The sequence below is a fragment of the Rousettus aegyptiacus genome, unplaced genomic scaffold, assembly GCF_014176215.1.
Source record: "Rousettus aegyptiacus isolate mRouAeg1 unplaced genomic scaffold, mRouAeg1.p scaffold_m13_p_4, whole genome shotgun sequence".
In the NCBI taxonomy this organism is placed as follows: domain Eukaryota; kingdom Metazoa; phylum Chordata; class Mammalia; order Chiroptera; family Pteropodidae; genus Rousettus; species Rousettus aegyptiacus.
Genome location: NW_023416307.1, coordinates 17778224 through 17802386, shown reverse-complemented (window position 1 = coordinate 17802386; position 24163 = coordinate 17778224). Strand labels below are relative to the sequence as shown.

Below are 24163 nucleotides of genomic sequence, written 5' to 3'. Positions count from 1 at the left end.
CTTATAACTTCTGATTTGCTCCACTCTCCTGTGACAATGTTTTCTATCCCTGAAATGGGTTGAATCTGTTTCACTTGTCATAGAACCTCCTATTTTGGCCCCTAGAGATTAGGTTCTTACGGTATGAGGAAGTTATCTGAGGTTTTTAAGTAATGCTCCAGCAGTCTTGATTTCTTCATCTAAGTTATCAGTAATAATAATAATAATAATATTAATTATAGATAACCTTAATGATATATGGTGTTTTCTTTAAATTTTCCTCACAAGTATTAATTGACACTAACTACATATTAAAAGAGAAAACTGCTGCACCGAAAGGCTAATTATAATACTGAAGGCACGCAGCTAATTATCTTGTTCTGCCTCAGCAGTTTTTTGTAACTAGTGGAGAATCGACTTCCTAATGTAGAGTTATGTCTTTGTTCACCCTATATTCTCTTTGGAGTAAGAAAGCTGGGACTTGGGTTTAGTTCATTACTCATTAGCTATATATCTTTATTATCCTGAACATTTTATTTCTAATATTTTCTATTTGCTTTACACTGAAATATAATTAATTGCCTTAAAATGTGAATTATAATATCTCTATAATCGATAAAATCACCTAGGGATGATTAAAATTTTCTATAATACTTTCTACCTTAAATTTATCCACTTGACTCAAGTACTCAATAAAGTCACTAGAAATTCATTCGTTGTATAATGTTATCATTGTGATATATGGTGAGCTTCTTAATTTGTATTCAATTTATAAAATATTTTGCACTTACTTTAATTTTTATAATAGCAATGTACTTACTGTATCTCTGATTGTATCCCACTTTCTTATACTCTTCTCTGTAATGCTCAGGTTGGGTTTCTACGAACTTTGCAAACCCCTTTGTCCTCCAGATACTTGTTAATTTCTGCCAATGGTGAGCACTAGTAGGAGATTGGAAGATGGGAAAGAGAAAAAGGGATTTCTCTTCCTATTTCTGGTCTCTTTTGGCAGTGTTCTTTTTAAATTAAATTTACTGGGGTGACGTTGGTTAACAAAATTATAGATGTTTCAACTATTCAATTTAATAACATATCATCTGTATACTGTACCGTGTGTTCACGACCCAAAATCAAATCTTCTGTCACCATGTATTTGACCCCTTTTTACCCTTACCTACCTTCCTCTCCCCCTTTCCCTCTGGTAACCACTAAACTGTATTCTGTATCTATGAGGGTTATTTATTTATTTATTTATTTATTTATTTTGTCATTGTTCATCTTTGTCTTGTTTGTTTGTTGCTTTCAGTTTTATATTCCACATGTAAGTGAAATCATATGGGTTTTAGCTTTTTTTTCTGTCTGACTTATTTCACTTAATATGATAATCTTAAGATCCATCCATGTTGTTGCAAATGGCAGTATTTCATCTTTTATTATGTCTGAGTAATATTCCCTTGTGTATATGTACCACATCTTTAGCCAGTCATTTTTCAAAGGACACTTGAGTTGTTTCCATGTCTTGGCCACTGTGGATAATGCTGCAATGAACATAGGGTTACATATATCTCTGTAGATCAATGTTTTCAAAATTTGGGGGGTAGATGTCCAGAAAAGGAATTTCTGAGTCATATTGTAATTTTATTCTTAGATTTTTTTTTTTGAGGATATTTTATACTGGTTTCCATAGTCGCTTTACCAATTTACATTCCCACCAGCAGTATATGAGGATTCTTTTTTCCCTACAACCTCTCCAATGCTCGTTATTACTTGTCTTGTTTATAACAGCTATTCTAACAGGTGTAATGTAGTATCTCACTGTTATTTTGATCTGCATTTCTCTGATAACTACTGAAATTGAACATCTTTTCATATATCTGTTGGCCATTTGCATGTCTTCTTGGGAGAAGTGTCCATTCAGGTTCTCTGCTTATTTTTTAATTGAATTTTTGTTGTTATTGAGTTGTATGAGTTCTTTATATATTTTGGATATTAGTCCCTTATTAGAGTGGTTGTTTATAAATATCTTTTCCCATTCAGTTGGTTGCCTCTTTGTTTCATTAATGGTTTCTTTCTTTTCTTTTTTTTTCTTTCTGTTTTTGGCTATATAGAAGCTGTTTTCAAAAGAAATTGGAGAAGACACAAAAAAATGGAAAGACACTCTGTGTTCATGGACTGGAAGAACCAACATAGTTAAAATGGCCGTAATACTCAAAGCAATACTCAAAGCAATACACAGAGCAAGGGAGCAAGGAACTTCAATTAACAAACTTGAACTAACGACAATTCTAGAAATATGTGTTTATTACAAAGCATGGTTTTCTAGAATTATCTATCTGTAGTAAAATATTTGCTCCAAAGCCTGACTATGAGTGATTTTGGCAGAACTAGAAAATGTGAATTTTCTTGATATGATGGTATATTCATATCAAAAGTCTGAAAGGCAAGATATTAAAGACTGGATGCTGAGTTTAATCTTTATCTGGGTCTTCTAAGAGCAGAAAAAAGTAGAAGATGCTGCTTAAATCAATCACTTTAAAAAATGAAATAAAATAACTACAATGCAAAAATGTGTTCTTAAACTTAAAATCCCTAAAAATACAACAAAATACACAACATCTTGATAAGTCTTAATATTAAATAGTTCTTAGTACTCAATGTTCATAATTTAATTATTTTAATTTACAAAACAAAGAAATTAGTACCAGTCTCTTAATAGAATGCAAAAGAGGATCTTTCATTATAATGTGAATTTTATACAACCCAGACATAATCTGAAGCATTGCATGTATTTGATTCTCTTTTTTATTATTAAGAATATTTTAAATATATTTAAATGATTGTGAACAATCATTATATATGGGGGAATGCTGTTTTATTTTTTCTCTGATGCTGAGACTAGATCTTGGATAAATCTAAATTATGTGGAACTATTAATTTTTAATTTCTTGAGCACTGCTCTGTCTTTTCTAGGTCTAGACTTTAGGGAAAAATAGAATTTTATAATTTTCTTCAAGGCTAACTTTCTTGCAATATTCTTTTGCTACTGGGACACAATAATCACTGTACATACTAGTCAGAAAATATATATCGGTAACCCATGCTTTTTTATTTTTAGTTTTGCATAATAATGTTTGGGTAAGTTAGTTATAATTTCAGACTTTCATAAAGTTGACTTTTTCCAGAAACTATCAACTTTATGTTACTTATGTCTGAAACATTGGCATACTCAAGAATAGTCAAACTGATTATTGGCACACTGAAAAATAATATTGCTGTCTTAACAGTTAGAGAACTGGCCAGGACTTCAGGTACAGTTGTGATTAGAAGTGGCAGTAGTGCATATCCAATTTCAAAGAGAAAACTTTTAATAAGTAACCATTAAATATGATGTTTCCTGTGTTTTCGTTTATATACTTTTTCAAATTTAGGCAGTTTACTTCTATTTTTGGTTAGCTAATTTGTTTCATCTTTATAGATACTGAATATCATCTGTAAACCAACTATTATTATCAAAATAATCATATGATTTTCTCCTTTAAGTAATTAATTTGGAGAAGTGTATTAATATTTGTTCTAACATTAAACCTACCACACTCTACTAGAATAAACTCAAGGCAATCATGATATGTTTTTTTTTAAATGTGTTGCTCAATTTTGTAAGATGGCATTTTAGTTTAAGATTTTGCTTCTGTGTACATAAGTATGAATGCCTGTAATTTTTACTTCTCAAAATGGCCTTGCCAGGTTAAAAATCAAGGTATGTCAGTTTCTCAAAATGCAACTTTTCCTATTTTTTGGAAATTGTTTTAAGAGTAGAGATGTTTCTTTTTAAAATATTTGTTAAAATTTGTGTTCAAAGCTGTTTAATCCTTGAAAGAGAGAGAGTGTGTGTGCGTGACTGTGTGAGTGTGTGTGTGTAAATATATTAAATTTATCTTTCAATTTATTTCCTGGTTATAAGATAATCATTTTTTATTTCTTCTTGCACCCATTCTTTTTTTAATGAATCTTTCCATTTCACCTAAATTTAAATATGTTGAGTAAAGATGTTCAATGTATATTATTAAATTTTTATTAACTGCAAGGTATTTAGTTATAGCCTTTTTCCATTCCTTATATTGGTTTATCATGATTTTCCTCTTTTTTCTTAGTCATATAAGTTATACGATTTTTTTCTCTCTCACATTGTTTTGAAATATCATTTTATTCCATTTTACTGTGATATCTTTGTGTATTTTTTTGTCTTTATCGATATATAATAGACAATTAGTTGCTTGTATTTACATTGTACAATACAATGAATTTTTTTTTTTCAATTGTAGTTGGCATACAATAATATACCAGTTTCAGTTGTATAGCATAATGGTCAGATATTTACATAACTCGTAAAGTGATCACTTCACTAAGCCTAGTACCCCATTTCCTCCTGACATATTTATTGCAACATTATTAACCATCTTCCCCATGATACACTCTACATCTCCATGTCTATTCTTCAACTATTTGTTTGTACCTCTTAATCCCTTTGCTTTTTTTTGATCCCCCAATCCCCCTCCCATCTAGTATCCCTCTAAATATTTTCTGTATCTATGAGTTTATTTTTGCTTTTGTTGGTATTGTTGTTAATTTTGTTCTTTAGATTCCACATGTATGTGAAATCATGAATATTCGTCTTTCTCTATCTCTCCCCTTTCAGCACAACACCCTCCAGGTCCATCAAGGCAATATCTTTTTTCATCCCCTTCCTTTTAGTCTGTGTGTCATTTAATCTGAAGTGAGTATCTTGTAGGCAGCATATATAGGGGTCTTGTTTTCTTATCCATTCAGCCACTCTATCTTTTGGTTGGAGCACTTATTTTCCATTTGAGGTACTCGTTGATAGTAATGTAATTATTACCATTCTTTATTTCTGTTTTTGATATATGTTTTTTTTTTTTCTTAAAGAAGTCCCTCTGACATTTCCTGTAATACTGCTTGGTGATGATAAATTCCGTTAGCTTATTTTTGTCTGGGAAGCTCTTTATATTGTCATTCAACTCTAAATGATAGCTTTGCTGGGTAAAGTATTCTTGGTTGTAGATCCTGGGTTTTCATCACATTGAATATTTTGTGCCAAGCTCTTCTGTCCAGCATAATTTCTTTTGAGAAATCTTCTGCCAGTCTCACGGATACTCCCTTGTAGATAAGTAGCTGCTTTTCTTTTGCTACTTTGAAGATTCTCTCTTTCTATTTAACATTTGGCATTTTAATTATGATGTGTCTTTGGTGTGGGACTCTTTGAGCTCCTGGTTTTTGGGACTCTCTGAGCTTCCTGGGGTTTTATGTCTATTTCCTTCACCAGGTTAGGGAAGTTTTCCATCATTATTTTTTCAAATAGCTCTTCAATGTCTTTTTTTTCCCCTAGTACCCCTATGATATGGATATTTTTACATTTACTAGTGTCCCATAAGCTCCTTAAATTATTACTATAGTCCACTCTGTTTATTTCATTTAATATACTTCTCATCTCAGATAATGCATTCTTTTCTGACTGGTTTCCTTTTATAATTTTCATTTCCATTTTTATGTCTTTTATTTCCTTGTTAAAGTTCTCACTGTATTTGTCTACACTTCCCCTGAGTTTGTTGAGTGTTTTTATAACTAGTGTTTTGAACTCTGCATCTGTTAGATTACTTGACTCTATTACATCTGGATCTCTGTTCTGTTCTCTCATATGGTTTCTGCTTCTTTGCCTTTCCATTTTGGCTACCTTTCTGTGTCTATTTCTATGTATTAAATAAAGCTCTTAAGTCTCCCAGTTTTATTAGTGTGGATTTGTGAAGTAGGTGTCCAGTGGCACAGTCCTGAGAGGAGTTCAGCTGCAGGGCAAACTTAGCCCAAGCCTCTACCGCTCTGGGGCCACCTGTTAAGATTCAGCAAGCAATCCACAAATGCTGTGCTTACAGTTGGCTCAAAAGGCAACACCAGAAACCAAGGCCAGCTGCCTCTAGTGTGAGTCTAGGCACTGCTCAGCAAGGAGCACCTGACTCACAGAGGATATACTTGGATGTGGCTTGAGTGGGGCCGTGAGTTGGAAAAGGTGGAGTTTCAGGGACTCTTGGGTGGAGTGACCTCTGTTATTCAGTTTAATTATGTCTCAGCTATGGCAGCACTGAGTCAACAGGAAACAATGATTACCACTGGCGCTTCTGTACAGAGTGAGTCTCCCCTCAGCCCTCACTGCAACAACTCCGTGTCTCCTGGTAAGTCCCTGGGGCTCTCTCTGCAGCCGAAGTGCTACTGGTGCTCGGAGAGCAATTTCATCACCACAAAAATCCACTCATGGACATGGCCCCTTTAAGAGGTGTCTGCTGCTGCCGGTACCTCCGCCTTCGTCTCATTCAGCCGCTGGAGACTGGGCAGCCCTGCGTCCTCGCCCCCATCCTACCTTCTGCTGCTGCAGGGTGATTTCTTGGATTTCTCCCTAGTTGTATGGCTAGTTCATCTATATCCCAGGCAATTTTTCCATGCTGTTTGTTCCTTGTTTCTGTCACAACTTTGATTTGGTCACCAAAGGGATGAACAGAGCCTCTATCTAATCTATGCCATCTTTTCCTCTATTTGTACATTTTCAAGAATGCTTTTATAGTCTACGCTAGGAATTAAAGTAACATTTATTAATTTGCCAATGTATAACATTAGTTATATTCTTATTATCTTGGACAATAGAAAGTTGTTAGAACCTTTTAATATTTTTATTAGTCTCAAGGTAGTGGCTATTGTTATTATATGTGTTAATTTCTTTCTAATTTTAAATCACAGTCGGTTTTCATTTTGATTATTATTATATTCACCACTTTTTTCCCGTTCTTTATTTCTTCCTGCTGCTTTGATCTTAAATCTGGGATTAATGTCCCTCTGCTTGAAATATCTTCGTCAATATCCGAAGTGTCAGTATTCTAGGTTGTGAATTTTCTTGAATTATGTTGTCAAAAAAAAGTCCTCTATTTCGTCCTCTGACTTGAAAAATATACTCATATTAGTCTTTCTCACTATATTCTTGGTATATATTCTCTCTCTTTTGTATTTTCTATCTTTTAATCTCTGTACAACATTATAAATAATTTTTCTAATTTGTCTTTTAATTTGCTATATTGTTGTACTGCAGTCAATGTCCTAACACCTAAGTCACCACACCAGGAATGAACCCTAATGTAAACTAAGACTTCGGGTGATCACGATGTGTCAATTTAAGTTAATTGTAACAAATGTACCACTCTAGTGAGGGATATTGATAAGCGTCTGTGGGGGCAGAGGCTATATTTGAAATTTCTCACCTTCCCAGTTTGAAAATGCTGAGCTTTTCCCTTGCTTTGTCATTGCTGCTGCTAAATTCTCTCCAGCTATAAACCTAAAACTGCCCTAAAAATATAAAATCTTTAAAAAAAAAACTAATTTCAAGATTCAGTTTTTATATTTAATGATTTCATTCTTTGAAGATGTATTTGTGTGCATTTTTCCAAACTCTCAACACTTTTTTATAGTTCTTTCATAAATATAAAAAATATATCATCTATATTAGACACACTCCATTAAAACATTTTTTTCAAATTATAACAATATCTAAATCTGGGTGTTCCTGTTACCTGGTTATTTTTCTATTTGTCTGTGTACCTGGCTACCTTCAACTCTACTGATTGTTCAAATAAAAAAAAAATTATTTTTAAGAACTGCTTGAAACCTAGCATTTAGCATCATGTTATCTTTCTCCTAGTGATGGCCTATATTTGATGCTGGCAAGCATATATATACATATTATATTATGTTATACAGTATACTGAATGTATATTCTGGATATACTCAAAATATACACAATATTCTGACTTCCTAATTATGGTTATAGCTATAATTTTTCAATTTTCTCTCATTTAAAAGGTCAGTCTAGTATACAGGAAATCGTACTAGCATTTTAATTAAAAGAGATATATTGAAGTATGAAATTATTCTTCTAAATGTCTCCAAAATAAGTAAAAGAAAATTCTTGAAACATTTTATCTATAATTAAATGTATGAATCAAATATTAAATGTAAGATGAAAGAAAACAATAAATGAAAGTGTTGAGCATATTGCCTGCTCTGTCATGACTACAGCTAAATTTCCTCCAGCACTGTTTTCAGAAATATCAACTTTCAAGAACTCTGGGCTGTAAAAACCATTTAATGTAGTGTATGCATCTTCATACTGAGCTGGGAAATGACACATTGTAGCCAGTTTGTAGCTGTAGGTAAAAAAAAACAACATTTCCTTGATCACTAATTTACTTTTGTACTAAAACAAGGCACGTACTCCCAACACAAAAACAGTAAAAAAGTACAATTTTTTTTACTTATACAACATTTGGATGTTTTCTATTAATTGGAAGTCATGTTTTTCTCAATCATGACATTGACTGGTGATGACTAAACATTGTCATTTTTATAGACAAGATTAAAATTTTGATGTAATATTTGGTTTAATCTTAGAGAAATACTGTCTACCTACTATCTTTTCCTTGATAAAATTTTTCCAGAATGACTTTTTTGGTAATTGCTATATCCTTTTAAATAATCATATTACTTCTTTGTATCTGCAGAATTACTTCTTCAACTTTATCAAAATATTTCAGTTTTACATTTGACTTGCTATTATAGCTCCTAGATTCTGCTTTTTCTTAGGTTTAAGTTTAGTTAGTCCTCACAGAGTATGTTCTATAGAAATTTCAAACCTTTTTCCACTTTCCTAAAGTGTGCTCTAGAATATAATTTCAGATATGTTCTGTCATAAATTTCATAGTTAATTTGTGTAATAGTTACTTACATCGATGGATTACTATGTGCCAGGCACCTTTACAAGCACTGCAAATGTATTATAATATTTAATCTTCATGTCAATGCCTAAATGCGCAAATAATTATTAAAAGTGAAATATCTTTAAAATGTCACACAATTACCAATATTCCTCCATTTTATCACACAATTACCAATATTCCTCTGTCTCCACAGCCCTTATCCCTAATACTCTGCTAATTAATAAGGAAAGAAAACCAGAGGTAGTTACATAGTCCATGTGATATTAAAAGTCAATTTTACTTGAACATTTCTTGTCTTCCCTGCCTTCATTTGTTTTTGACCTATGTGAACATGCCATTTCTCTCTGATACTGGATCAGACAGCCTCCGACATTAGTTTTCTCTGTCCATACTGTGTCATCACTGACATAATTCATTTTTATATAACAAAAACACTCCATATGGTTGATTGAATCTTGGTTTATAAGGCATCTGGCCTAAAATCAAACCAACACAGCTCTTACTTGGTTGACATGATGACTGCATCAGTCAGTCTTGACAGAGGTCATAGTAATTAAGAGCTGAAATAAAAAAAAATCGGTTAAATAGAAATATGAATTTTAAAAATGATACTATTAAGAATAAAGTTTACATTGATGACTTTATATTCTATTTATCTTGAAATGCTATATGTATAAAGAAAATCTAATACTAAGATCATGTTGACCAATGCACATACTTAAATCTCAACAGAATGTGAATTATTCTTCTCAGTGATTCTTTCACTTGCCCTTGATCATTTTTGCTTTTCATTTGCCACACCACATTTACAAGTAGTCTATTTCAAATTAGCTTGATTTAGCTGCCTACTATGTGATTGACATGCAGTTAGAGACTGGGAATACAAATTTGTCCCGACCCGCGGGACTTGTTATTTGGTGGGGGCGACGGAGACCCAGCCTGTAAGGAAAAACGGGCGGAGAAAAAGGAGTGGAGGCAAGACAGTATTCTGATCAAGCCTCAAGTTTTATTTTACAAAGCAGCTATATTTATACAGCAAGAACAAAGGGGGGCAGGCAAAAGGGACTTGTCACAATATAATTGGTCTTCAGCTGGTGCTATGGGGACAAGGGGCAGTGGAAGGAAAGAAGAGGAAAGGGGGTACTGGTCATGTACTGATTGGTCAAGCACAGGTGGCGTAAAACAAAGGAAGTTCTCAGAGTTCTCTGTACAAACATGTTGGTGTCACGGGCTGCTGAGCTGCTATTTGTCTTCTGTTCTTGTGAAGCCCAAGCCCAGCATGTTTTATCCTTAACCCTTAAGGGCCCGTTTAGGTTGTGGCGCCCCTAACACAAATTTGAAGAGACATGTTCTCTAACTTTAAGGACCTTACATCTATAGGGGTTAGGGCAGCAGTATAGGTCAACAAGAGAAACACAGAATATAGTTGCCTTAATTGAAGTGAGTAGAGAGTAATAATCCCTCATTAATAATCCCTCATTAATCTGCCTAGGCATTCTGGGAAGAATTTTAAAAGGATTTGAGTGGAGACTGCAAGATTATACAGATGTTTTCTAGGATGGGTGTGCCTGGGTGTGTGTGTGTATGTGTGTGTGTGTTTTGAGGGTTGGCACTCACATGGGGACAGCTTAACAAAATGTTTGAAGAGCAAAGCTGTGAGCAGTAGGGCCATTTGAAGGATAAACTCGTAAATTTTGCAAGCACACCTTTATCAATAGCAGCTGATGACAACTCATATTCACAGGTATTATTGAGCAATACTCTCAAGTTTTACATTTCCACTGCCAGCATAAAATCTCTCCACTGAAAGCTTCTTCTTCTCTCTCATAGCAAGACTTACCCCATTTTCTTCTGTGTGTTGTCAATCCTTTGCCCTTGGATCTCACTCTAGATCCCCACCATTGTATTTCCACTGCCCTAGTCATCATCCTCATTTCTTTAACATACTGCTATTCACTTTTTTTAAAAAAATTCAACCTACTTACATATTTATGCCTTATATACTAAAATATAAAAATATAATACTCTCTATCACATCTGTATTTTCTTTTTGTCTGACTTCTTATTTCTCATTTTTCTTTGTCAATAAAGCTTCTTGAAAGACTATAATCGCTGCTTTAAATTCTTCATCATCTTCGTTATTCACCCATCATAAGCGAGTTAGCATCCTACTATTCTGTAATCTCTGTCTTCACACAATCAATAAAAATGTCCAAGCCCATGAACCATTCTTTCAATATTTCAGGATTCCTCTACTATTATATTTTGCCACTACACCATTCTTGAAATTATCTTCTCCCTTGATTTCCCTTATATTTCTGAGGACCCTTAATCACTTGGAATGACTAAGTCACTATTCTTTCACCATTTTTTAAGCTAGCTACATTCCAGAACTGCCTAAGTCACCCAACCTATATGGACTTCCCCTGGCTGCTTACTTCACAAAGTGCACAGATCCCTCAGAGCAAAGTGGTATGCCCTTCCTTGTAGACCGTGTTCCCAGGACTCTGGACTTTGAGCCTTGAACAGAGTCTTTCTACCTCTAATCATTTATCCTGTCCATGTAATACCCCACACAGAGAAAAAATACAAAATGTCTTGCTTCAGCATAAAAACTAAAGTATTTTTCTGGAGCACATTTTGATCTAGAAAAGGGATAGAAATGTTGTTGGAGAAAAAAAATGAAAAGAAAAAAAGACAACCCATTATTCAGTTATATACTGTTAAGCAAGAGACAATTTGAAGAAAGCAGATTATACCTGAACATTTAATTGCACGAAATGAAATCTGTATAGTCCTTTTACCTCTATCTGGAATGTTAGGAAAGCATAGTATTATTTGAGTCTTGCAGGAAAAAGAAGGCATTTCCATCGATATGTAGGCAAGTTCAAAATGCAAAGAGATTTTTATATTTACCATGAAGCTTAATCTTCATCCTGTAAAACCTGTAAATTCTGTCAGTGACTGGGTCAGAAACTCTCATAAGTTATGTAACAAAAAATGTTTTTAATTCCAAATGTTAAACTTTTATTTTATTTTAAAAATTTTAATTCATGTTTCTTTAATGAAATGAATTTCAGATGCAGAAACATGATACTTAATTTGTAGATCATGACATAAGAATAGTCAATTATATACTATAAAGTGAATTTTCTAACATATCACATTTACCTGTACTACCCAAACACCAACTACCACTATGGATATAAAATAAGCCCCATCTTAATGATTCTGGCTCTTGTTTTGGCACAAGAACAGGAAAGTCATTAAATGTTGCATCTCTCACGGTTACTTTTTCATTTGATATTGGCGGAATATATTGAAAGCTTTCTAAAAACATTACCAATTCCATGTAGTGGTTTAGTCCCAACATTTCAGCAAGCTAGGCTTAAAATAAAACACACACATGCATACATACCTCCTAAGTGTCAAAATGTTTTTGAATAAAGAAGTGCAAATTAATATTCAATATGACCCAAAGAAAAATCAGCCATGATAGCACCAGAACATATAGAAATTAAGATGCCGAATGGGGATAAGTGAGACCAATCCTTGTTTATTCACTCACTCAATAAGAATATTATTATAGGATATATAATTCTGTGCTAAATGCTGTAAATACCCCCACAGACCCAGGCAAACTTCTCATCCTCAAAAAAATCAGAGCCAAATAGAAGATCTAAGTTATAAAATGATGTCCTTCTATAAATAAGGGTAAAATTTGGGGGAATAGTTCTACAGATGTTGGGTAATGCAAAGGTTTTTAACTTGTATTTGAATTGAGATTCAAAAGGCAAATACAGTTCAGAAGAACAACTGAGTAGAAGGTCTTCTTATTAAATAAGATTAAATAAGCTTAGCCTGGAGGAAAAAATAATATGTGGTCATAGAGAAGAGCAGGTATTTGCTATCTCTGTATTTCCAGGGTCCATGAAGATGAATGAGAGGGAAGAGTCCTTCAGAGAAGTTTAATAAAACATGAACATGCATTAAAGAAAACCCAGAAACTATGGTAGAAATATTGATAAATTTAGTTAGGTTAATATTAAGAATTTATAGTCATAATATTCTTCACAACTCTACTAATCAAAATGTCTTATAAAGGGATTGAAAGGACAAGCCACACTATGGCTAATGCTATTTGCAATACATTTAAATAAGAAAATACTAGTATCTAGCATACACAACAAACTCATGAAAATAAGAAATAGACCAATAATTCGATAGACAAAGTAGACCGAAGACTTCAAGACTTCAGTTGTTTCATAAAAGGCCTAAAATGCCTGAGGCCCCAAAGAAGAAAAATACTCATTTTTCAAGTGTATAATTATAAAAGAATAAGTATAAAATAAGATGGTAGAATAAACAGTTTTAATTTTTGTTCATTTCTCTATATTTTATTAAAATGATGGTTAAAGAGAAATCTGAAGACAATAATGTTAGGGGGAATATACATATTCATTAAAAAAAAAATGCATGTAACCAGGAAAACATACAGACATTCCATAATGGCAAAAAGGTCAATACTTTAATAGACAGAGCAATCCTAAGTGCATATGCGTGTAGTAACAGCTTCATAATACAGAAAGCTGAAAAAACTGAAAGGAGAAATAGAAATATTCAAAACTGTTAGTTGGAGATCAACACTCCTATTAACTGATACAGCAAGTAAACAGAAAAACAGTAAGCATATGGAAAATTTGTAAAAAATATCAAACCAACAGATTTGCAGGAAAAAATCTCAAGTTAAAAAATACTGAAATCATACTTAATACAGTCTCTGTTCATCATACAATTCAAATAAAAATCAGAATCATAATAATTTATAGAAAATCCCCAAATGTTTGGAAATTAAACAACAGACTTTTAAATAATTCATTGGTCAAGGAAGAGACATCACTTGGGAAACAAAACAATACTAGAACCAAATAAAAATAAAACAATAGCATCTCAAAATTTGTAGAGTGGAGATAAAACATTGATTGGGGGAAAATTTATAGCTTTAAGTGCATGTATTAGAAGAGAAGAAAGATAAGTGATGTAAGCTTCCTCCGTTAATACCTTAGAAATAGAAAAGCAAATTAACCCCAAAGTATGGAGGAAGGAAAGAATAAAGAAAAAGAAAAAAAACCCTGAAATCAATAAAATGGGAAATAGATAAACAAAATTAAAGATGGAATCTTTAAAAAGAAACTAGGTAAATTGCTTGGGTGGGGGCGGGAAGAGGAGATACAGTTTACCAATATCAGAAATAAATGAAAGAACATCAACTTAGATGCTCAGACCCACAGGCACAGTGTACAGCTGGCAATGTGCACTCTCAGGTCACTTGGCCTGGCCACCTAACATGTGTGCAAATGTCTAACTGGGCAGTGCAGTCCACAGTGGGGCTCAGAGGGGTTGACTGGGGCTGGAGCTGAGACCTGAGAGAAAGGAGAGGATCTGCAAGGACACAGCCTAGGGACTGTCATGGGAAGCTGGCTCGCTTCATTCACCCTAAGATGCCACAAACATTAAATCTCCTGTGTGAGCACTGGGATGGAAACTGGGTATTCGACCAGTTAAAATGTCAGCAAATTATTACCAAAAAAGTACACACATAGACATTGCAATAAAGCATAGTATAAGTTAAAGAATTCTTTAAATAAGTCTTTTTGAAAACTGCTGCTGCATCTTTGGCAAAGCAAATAATCACGGGCTTTGAAATAGAAAACATAAATGTAAAGATGGTTGTATTTGTTAGAAAATACCACTATCTCCGTATGGAGCTTTAGATGAACCAATTATTAAATGAGAAAGACATTTAAATTATTTTTCTTTTTAATCAAACATAGAAAACTAGAACTAGACTGCAAAAATAAAATGAATCACATCCAAATGATTAAGCTAACTTCAGTTTCTTATGCAACTTCCACAAGTTGTGGTGATGTCAGAGGAAATGTTAAAATTCTATTGCATAAATGTGCATTTAAAATTAAATTCAGATTTACATGAAACTTATTTGTATGAAGAGTTAAATCTTTTTCTCAAGAGTTAAATTTTCTTTACTAAAAAAAGTTCTGCTATTTCTTTGCAGAGCCTCTCCTTTTTCTTCTCAAAAGATTTAACTCTTCATACAAATAAAACATTTCATTCTATCAAGAATAATCATTTCTAGATGTATTGATGTATTGATTTGTATTTTGAAATAATTGATAAGAAATGATGCATCCCAATGTTGTTACAGTCAATAAAATACTCTTCACAGCTCTTACAGTTGTATAGCAAAATGATCCTTCTCAAAATTAAAAATTATTAAAATTAACTTCAAGCTTGCATTTCAAAGGTTAACTAATTTCACTTTCACTTTAATTATATAAAATGAAAATAAGGTTGCTAAAAGTATAGATTTTGATGAGCTAATGAATTACAAAAAAAGCAAGCCAGAAACATCTTATATCAATCAAAACATTATATTAATATTATTATTCATTGTGTTATATAACATTACATTGACATATATTTTTGCAATTTGTAACTTTGTTGTTATTCACATACCGTATAACCCCAATTATATTTCATATGTAATCAAATTTTTTTAAAAGAAAAAACATTATATTTAATAACTTTAACTATACTTTTCCTCCTGACTTTTGAACAAGCAATCTCATATTTTTAGTTTACACTAGACTCCACAAATTATGTCGCCAGCTCTGATATGCACGTTGATATGCAGATCTTGGGCGATATAGGTACACAGGTCAGGAGCTAGACTATTATGATGCTTTCATATGGAGTATATATGCTAGTATATACATATGGTGAACACCAGTGTACCAGTAAGAAAGGTAACAAAGCCGATGGTTCCAAAGATCAAAACATGCGATGAGTTTTTAGCCTTGTGCAAGCATTCCCAGACTTGGCAGACGGTAGCAGTAGTATGACTCAGCTTAAAGCGCTAACTTTGGGAGAGAAAGTTTCTGTTCCCCGAGCCTCTTAGGCAGAGTCTATATCTCCCTGAGGATAGCTTTATTATCTGGGCATGAAGTTAGCAGACCAATCGTCCCCTTCCCATTCCACAACCACTCCTAGTTTTCACAGCAGAATACTTTTTGTGCTATTTTTATGTAAAACTGAAAGGAGGATAAGAATATATGTCTTTTATTACTTGTATTTGTTATTGGTGTTACTTGTGTAAAAACTCACAAGGATGGATCATGAGAAGTTGCTAAAACTGGCGCTCTTCTGAGGACCGGGTTAAGAAAAGGATGGATAAAGATAAAATTAGAGCGAATGGCTGCTCAGGTCCCCTGCTCATTTTTAATTGGATGTTGTATGTTGTTGAGTTACATGAGTTCTTTGTATATTTTTTATATTAACCCCTTATTAGAGGTATTGTTTGCAAATGTCCTTTCCCATTCAATTGGCTGCCTCTTTGTCTTGTTGATGGTATCTTTTGCTGTGAAGAAGATTTTTAGTTTGATACAGTCCCTTTCAATTATTTTGCTTTTACTTTTCTTGCCTTCAAGATCAGATTCACAAAATCCTCTCTAAGACCAAGGTCCATAAGTTTTGTACCTGTGTTTTCTTCTATACGATTTATCGTTTCAGGACTTATATTTAGGTATTTGATCCATTTTGAATAAATTTTGGTGTATGGTGACAGATAGCACTGTAGTTTCATTCTTTTGCACGTGGGTTTCCAATTCTCCCAGCATCATTTCTTGAAGAGGTTTCCTATTCTCCAGTACATTTTTTGGGCTCTTTCATCAAGAATCATTTGTCCACATATGCGGGGGGTTGGTTCCGGACTCTCAATTCTGTTCCATTAGTCTGTGTGTCTGTTTGTCTGCCAATACCATGCTGTTTTGATTAGTGTCACTTTGTCGTATAATTTGAATTCAGGCAAAGTGACACCTCTGGCCTCGCTCCTTTTTCCCAGGAAAGTTTTGCTATTTGGAGTCTTTTATGATTCCACACAAATCTGATGATTTTGCTTTCTATTCTTTAAAGAATGCCATTGGGATTTGGATTGGGATGGCATTAAATCTGTTCACTGTTTTAGGTCATAAGGTCATTTTTAACTATGTTGATTCTTCCAGTCCTTGAACATGGAATATCTTTCCATTTCTTTGTTCTAATTCAATTTCTTTTAGTAACATGTTGTAATTTTCAGTGTATAGGTCCTTCAGATGCTTTGTTGGGTTTATTCCTGGATATTTTATTTTTTGTTGTCGTAGTTTCAAAATAAATGTTTTTGTTTGTGTTTCTGTTTCCATTTCTTTTTCTGAAAATTCAATGTTAGTGTATAGGAATGCTATGATTTTTTGTACATCGATTTGGTATCCTGAAAATTTTTGTATTTGTTTCTAATAGTTTTTTAGTGCAGTCTTTAGGGTGTTCTATATAGAGAATCATGTCATCGGCAATAAGCGACAATTGGGCTTCTTCCTTCCCACTTTAGATGCCTTTTATTTCTTTTTCTTGCCAAATTACTCTAGCTAGGACTTCCAACACTCTATGAAATAAGAGTGGTGATAGTGAGCAGCCTTGTCTTATTCCTGATCTTGGAGGGAAGGTTTTACAAATGGCCAACAACATAAGAAAAGATGCTCAACTTTACTAGCTATTAGGGAAAGCAAATCAAAACCAAAATGAGGTAACATCTCATAGCTGTCATCAACAGGACAAGTAATAACAAGTGTTGGAAAGACTGTGGGCGAAAAGGATCTCAATTTGAATTCCATTCCCGTTTCTGGGAATACTATGGAAGACAGCGTGGGAATTCCTAAAAAAATTAAGACTAGAATTACCATAAGACCCAGCAATCCCTCTTCTGGGTATTTACCTCTCCAATTTGAAAACTTATCCGTAAAGACATCTGCACCCTGGTGTTCATTGTAGCGCTACTCAAGGTGGCTAAGACATGGAAACACCAAAGCGCCCTTCGGTAGATAGTTGGATAAAGAAGATGCGGTGCATGTATACAATGGAATATTAGTCACAAGAAGAGATGAAATACTGCCATTTGTGACAAAATAAATGGATCTCGAGATTATCGTACCAAGCGAAATAAATCAGACAGAAACAGTTGAGAATCATATGATTTCACCTACATGTGGGGTATAACTCTGAAATCAGCAAGTGAACAAGGCAACGCAGAGACTCTCAAACATGGACAACAGTTTAGTGGTTACCAGAGGGAAGAGGGGAGGCAGGGAGGTAGATAAGGGTTAAAGGGGTAAAATATATGGCGACGGAGAAAGTTTAACTTTGGGTGAACACGCAATGCAGTATCATGATGTATTATTGAATTGTACCCTTGAAGCCTATATACTTTTATTAACCAATGTCATCCCAGTATATTTAATAAAAAACGGGAGCAGATATCTCAGTGTATACTATTTATATTGCTTTCATTTTTGAACTATATACATGTATTACTATTCAAAAAAGTAAAATTTATTTAGAACTATTTTGATAGAAAATAGAAAAACGGAGTGGGCGACATAAATAGGTAGTAAGCTTTCCATTCCTGCAAATGAGCCTGTTGAGATCAAAGGTTTTTTCTCATTGAACTCTAGCAAATCCAACAAACAATCTTTCTTATTACAGTTAAAAGTTTAGATAGATCGATAGATGATAGATAGATAGACATATAGATAGATAAATGATAGAGAGAGGAAGTGAGAGAAGGGGGAGAGGAGAAGGGAGAGGAGAAAGGAGAGAGAGAAGGTTAATTTTGTAGTGAGAGAGAGGCAATAAACTGGATCAGGTTCTCAGTGAGGCAGCCATAACAGAGATAAGAGAGAGGCATTCTTCCATTGACACTAACCACACCTCACGTGCACTTTATGCGGCATTTTTCAGTCAGGCAACTTAGAGTATATTTTTATGAAAACTTACTTGCATGTCCATAGCATGTACTCCAAATCCAATAGTAATGCTAAATGTTGCAGTTACCCGTAGAGTAGTTCTACATGGCTTCTAAATTTTGTATGAAAATTTAGGACTGCACATAAGTAGAAAAAAGTCTTAAAAATGTCACTTGTTTTTGTTTTTGTGTGTTTTTCACTTTACTGCTCCTGAAAGAAATCATTTTAGAAATATGACCTAAATGCCACCTTGGTAATATTTTTAGTAGTCTGTTTTGAGATAATTCAGAAACACAATGAAGAAGTCAGCAAGACTTCATAATAGGAAGACAAAGGCACGTAAAATTAGAGGAAGAAAAAAAACCCTAGCGTTCTAGAAAATTGGCCTTTCTTAGTTAATGAATCATTTCACTTACCAAATATGATGCTGTCAACAGCATTCAACAGCATTATTTCCACCGTGCCTCAACGTTATCTAGGAGTGCTATATAAATGTAATATGCTGTGAGGACTCCCAATATCACAAAGTAAAAGGATTTTTCCCCCATAATGTAACTCTTCTATTTCCTCAGCGAGACAATATAAGACTTTATTTCAATGCCTGCAACTACATAGACATTGGGCGAGCCCCACCAGAACGATTGTCTAACTTCCCAGCAATAAAGTTTCCTCATTAGCCCTACAGACTTCATATGGTAACTATTAACAAACAGTGTTGCTGATAAAAGCTCAAGTACCAGCATGCGCTTTGTAAAAGAAAACGCTCGCCTCTGGCAAATTCTATCAAATCTGTCAGCACTGAACATCTTCAGAGAGCCACTGGATAAATATTTGTGAAACGCCGACTTGGAGAAGAGTATACTGATTCTCAAATATTCTGGAAACTATAGTAGAAGCAAATTCCCACTCAAGAGAGGAAAGCGAACATACTGAAATATAGGTTTTGAAGTATTTTAATGATATAGCCTTAGTTTTGTTATATTCTTATTAAAGGCCAACAATTATATGCAAATTGAATATCTTAAGTGCTATGTAGTGATTGGAGTAGTTTGGAGTGAATAATGAAATAGCTTGTTGCAAGCGTCGCTTCGAGTCATCTTAGAAATATCCACCGTTTAGTAGACTGAACAAAGATAAAGGAACTTGTAAAATAAAAGACTCTGAAGTAGACTTTGTGATTCCATTTTTTAAAGTTCGTTTCTCGGTTTAATATGTAGCTTCTGGGTCTTTCAGTTTTTATCCTGGTTAATATATAACCTCGATTAATATGTTGTTAAATAACTCTGCTGAATCGTCTGAAAAATGTAGAGGGCTTAGGTGTGTCCTTCAGCTGATTCTGCTGACTTTAACGTATGATATTTTTTGTCACTGTTCTACTTTCTTAGGAAAGCTAGGAAAATAATGTGGGTATCCACCTTTTTCTATGTTGTCAAGAGAATTCCTGCATGAAGGATCAATGGTATAAAAGGAAAATTTTCAACTGAAAGTGCTACTCTTCTAGAAGAGAATGAAATTTTCATGTTATGTTTTACTACAACACTCCTGACACTAATGCTTTTAGAAATCCATGACCTTCAAGAAACCGACCTGAATCCAACTGAAGATTCTCTCCCGACTAATGATCAATAGGACTTGATTTAATCTATTGTGTGCAGACATAGGGATTCATCTGTACTACATGGAGTTTTAATAATGACCACAGTCGATTTGGATCATGTCCCTTCACTTTTAAGATTTAGAATGTTTTCCTACTCAGGAAATGACTCAACGAATTTCTTGTCTGGTGCATCTACTCTGCTAGGCAATGAACTCAGTGTTGGGTAGATATAGATAATAGATAGATAGATAGATAGATAGATAGATAGATAGATAGATATAGATAAATCTGTAGTCTTTATTTTATTATTTGACAGTCGAGAGAAGGCACTGGACAGAAATAAATGGCAGCTTAAGGCGCAGGGGAAAATGTTCGAAGATCACCTGTCACATTTCTCTCTATTCTTTCTCTCCTTTATTTTGCCTTGTTCAACACAGTTTCCTTTAAAAGATATACTATAATTTAAAGAACAGTAAAGATCAATAATATCACAGTAATTAATAAAATAGAAATTGCGGGCTCTAATTTTCTTATCGAAAAGCAAACCTCTCTCAGATAAAAACAGATACGTGAAAATTAAACTTCATTAATATGTTTAAAATATTCTTGAGGAAGCTTCCTACTGTTTTACAGAGTAGGTTTAATAGTTTCCATACCCACCAACAGTATACCTAGGTTTCTCTCTCTCCCATTATTTATGAGTATGTGTTACCTCTTATCTTTTTGATAATAGCCATCCTGCAAGGTGTCAGGTGATTTCTCATCGTCGTTTTCATGTGCATTTCCCAGATGATTAGTGATGTCAAGCACCTTTTCATGTACCTGTTGGCCATTCCTATGCCTGCTTTGGAAAACTGTCTCTTCAGATTCTTTGTTTATTTTTTAATAGGGTTATTTGTTTTTTTGCTAATGAACTATTTGAGTTCCCTGCATATTTTGGATGCCAACTCCTTACCGAATATGCGGTTCGCATGTTTTCTTCATTCCACAAGTTAACTTTTCATTTTGTTGATGGTTGGTTTTCTTTACTGTGCAGAGCTTTTAAGTTGGATGTAGCCCCACTTGTTTCTTATTGCTCTTGCTGTCGAAGCCAAAAAATTATTTCTGAAACTAATGTCAAGATATATGTACTTTCATGTTTATTGTAGCATTTTTCACCGGTAGCCAGGGGATGAACACAACCTAAGTGTCTGCCAACAAACAAATGCATCAAAAAACTTTGAGATATAGGTATATGAGATAGATATTTAACATATAATGTGTAATGTATAATATATAATATCAATCTATTTATATCTTACCCAGTCTTTATAAAAGAAGGAAATCTAGTCATTTGAAACAAAATGGATGAACCTAGAGAGCGTTATACCGAGTGAAATAAGGCTGATAATGGCTCATTTCTCACTTACATGTGACACGTATTTTTTTAAAAAGTCAAGCTCATAGAAACAGAGAGCAGAAAAGTGGTTGCCAACAGTTGGGGAAAATAGGGTGAGGTCAGTAAAAGAATACAACTTTTAAGTTTTAGAAAAGATGAATAAGGTCTGAGGACCTACTGTTTAGCACGGTGACTATAGTTGATAATGCCGCTTTGTAAGATTTAAATTTCTTCAGAGAGTAGAAATAAAAATAGTGGCGCGTTAGAGCACACCGCAACTCGCTGTAAAAACATTGACACGGGATCTTGTTGATGAACCAAATTTTTGACCTTTTTTGATATTCAATTTCACTCCTATGCAAACAGACTTTCAGATAGGCAATGTGTATAACTTCCAATCTTGCAGGCACAAATAAGTTTCCAAAATGTCCATGAAAATGTGTTAGAGTTTAATTAAGAATTAAAATCCGAGATCTTATTATCTGTGATCCAATTAAGTGGTAAGATTAAAATATGTTTCCAATAGCAAATTAAGGCTTTCCTCACAGGATCAGATAATGGTTGTGATTTGAGAGTATATGATCCTCATTGAATTCATCTCAACATTTCAAGTAATACGTATCTTTCTTTCGAAGAATGCGGAAATCTGCTCATGAACCTGAAACGTCATTGGGGACGCTGTAAAAGATCTCAGAGAGAAAACCGGTGTGACAGTGGTTGCATTTACTCCCCTCGAACCTCTCATCCCGATTAGGAAAAATAGCTTGACTCCAAGAGATGTACTTATCAACTGGGCTCTCGGTTGTTGATAGACCAGTGAAATTTAACTCAAATGATATTGCTGCAGAAAGACACAAGGCCAACACCGACGTGAGTCAGGACGCGTGCCCATAAAGCAGTAGAGATATGGCAAGTGTTAATATTGCAACGCAGTGCCTCAACCCGGCAGGGTCACCAGTTGTGCAAGGGGAAGCAGGAAAAAATTGTGAATGAATATGTGGACAAAGCAGCTACCTCTTTCACAGACTGGCCCACATGGCTGTAGGGCGCGGAGCACATACGATCTTGGGGAACTTCTCTCTCACAGTCAGGATTTTCAGCTACAGTCACGCTTCAGTTTCTGAGTGTCGAGACTGAATGCTTGTACAAGGCTATAGCTGAGGTCACCACCCTTCGTTGTAATTCTCTCGGTATGGCAAGCCTTGTGGCTCGCAACACATTATAATTGCAATGGGGTTTATAAGATGAGTCCACATCTATGCCTCACTGGAGAGAGGATCGAAACAGGCTCAGCTCCGATCCATGCACCCATACATTTACAGATATATCTCTATTCATATCACTGTGACTCCTCCTGCTTTTTCATGAAATATTCAAATAAACACAGTACAATTGTACATCAGTGTTTAGAAAAAGTCGTCTGTATGAAATCAGTCTGTCGACACCGCCCAGACTCTATTTTTATATCATACTGGAAATAATTTGCACACTTGACACTACAATACGATGATAGCTTTTATGATGCAACAGTTCGAGTAACATATAATCCTGGCTGAGAAAATACAGCTGTGTTTATCACAAAATATTTTACATAGTTTTCACATTTAAATTCATTAAAATCAAATAAAATTTTTAAGATTTAGTTTCTTAGTCACGATAGCCACATTTCAGGTGTTCAATAATCACTTTTGGTTAGCAGCTACTATGCCGAAACACACAAACGTTAGTTTCTGAGTTCTGATTCCCTGTTTGCTGTAAATGTTAATCAAAAGTTTCTGAGATTCCTGAGATCCGAAGTTTCAATTAGAAATAGATTGATTTAATGATGGTATTTCAGATTCTAAAAGATATCAATTATACATTCAGAAAATTTTCATAGGATTTACCTATCAGCAAAGTGGATATTATTCTTTTCAAGAATAGATGCGTAATTGGCCCATTACCTTACTTTTGCCTAGATATGACGAGAATGTTATATACCAATAGCCAAAATTTATACACTATAAAATATGTAGGAAAATGAGTAATAAAATCAGCAGCAAGGTTTGTTTTGTTGGACAATAAATTTGTTTGCAATATTTATGATGAGAATGTTATTAAGTTACAGACATTCATTTGAAAATCTATAAGAATTTTTTTTTTCCTACAAGAATTTTGCTTCAAAGCCATCAGTGCCAACTTTATTTCTCAGGTCAGATAAACCGGTAAAGCTATTTTACTTCCAATGCAATAGGCTAATTGTAATTATGTATCACATGGAATTGATAGCCAATAGGTATCCAGTTTTAGCTAAATGTCATAAAAATAGTATAATAATTGATATCTGAAGATTATAACTTCTTCCACAGTAAATAGTATTATAGAATCTGTTAATGTTTTTGTCAATAGGCAAGTTAAATATTCTGATAAGAACAGTTTTCATTCAAGTTTAGCATACTCCACTGAAGAATACTGAAATCATCCGATTCTCTAGTTATTGTGATGGGTGTCGTGTATTTCACAAATACATCCCCTACTGTAATAACAC

At 34.0% G+C, this 24163-nt stretch overlaps 1 pseudogene; it reads right to left on the bottom strand.

Annotated features, from left to right (window-relative positions):
- Positions 1-2085: 2085 nt before the first annotated feature.
- Positions 2086-24163, bottom strand: part of LOC118601634 — a 35078-nt pseudogene continuing 13000 nt past the window's right edge.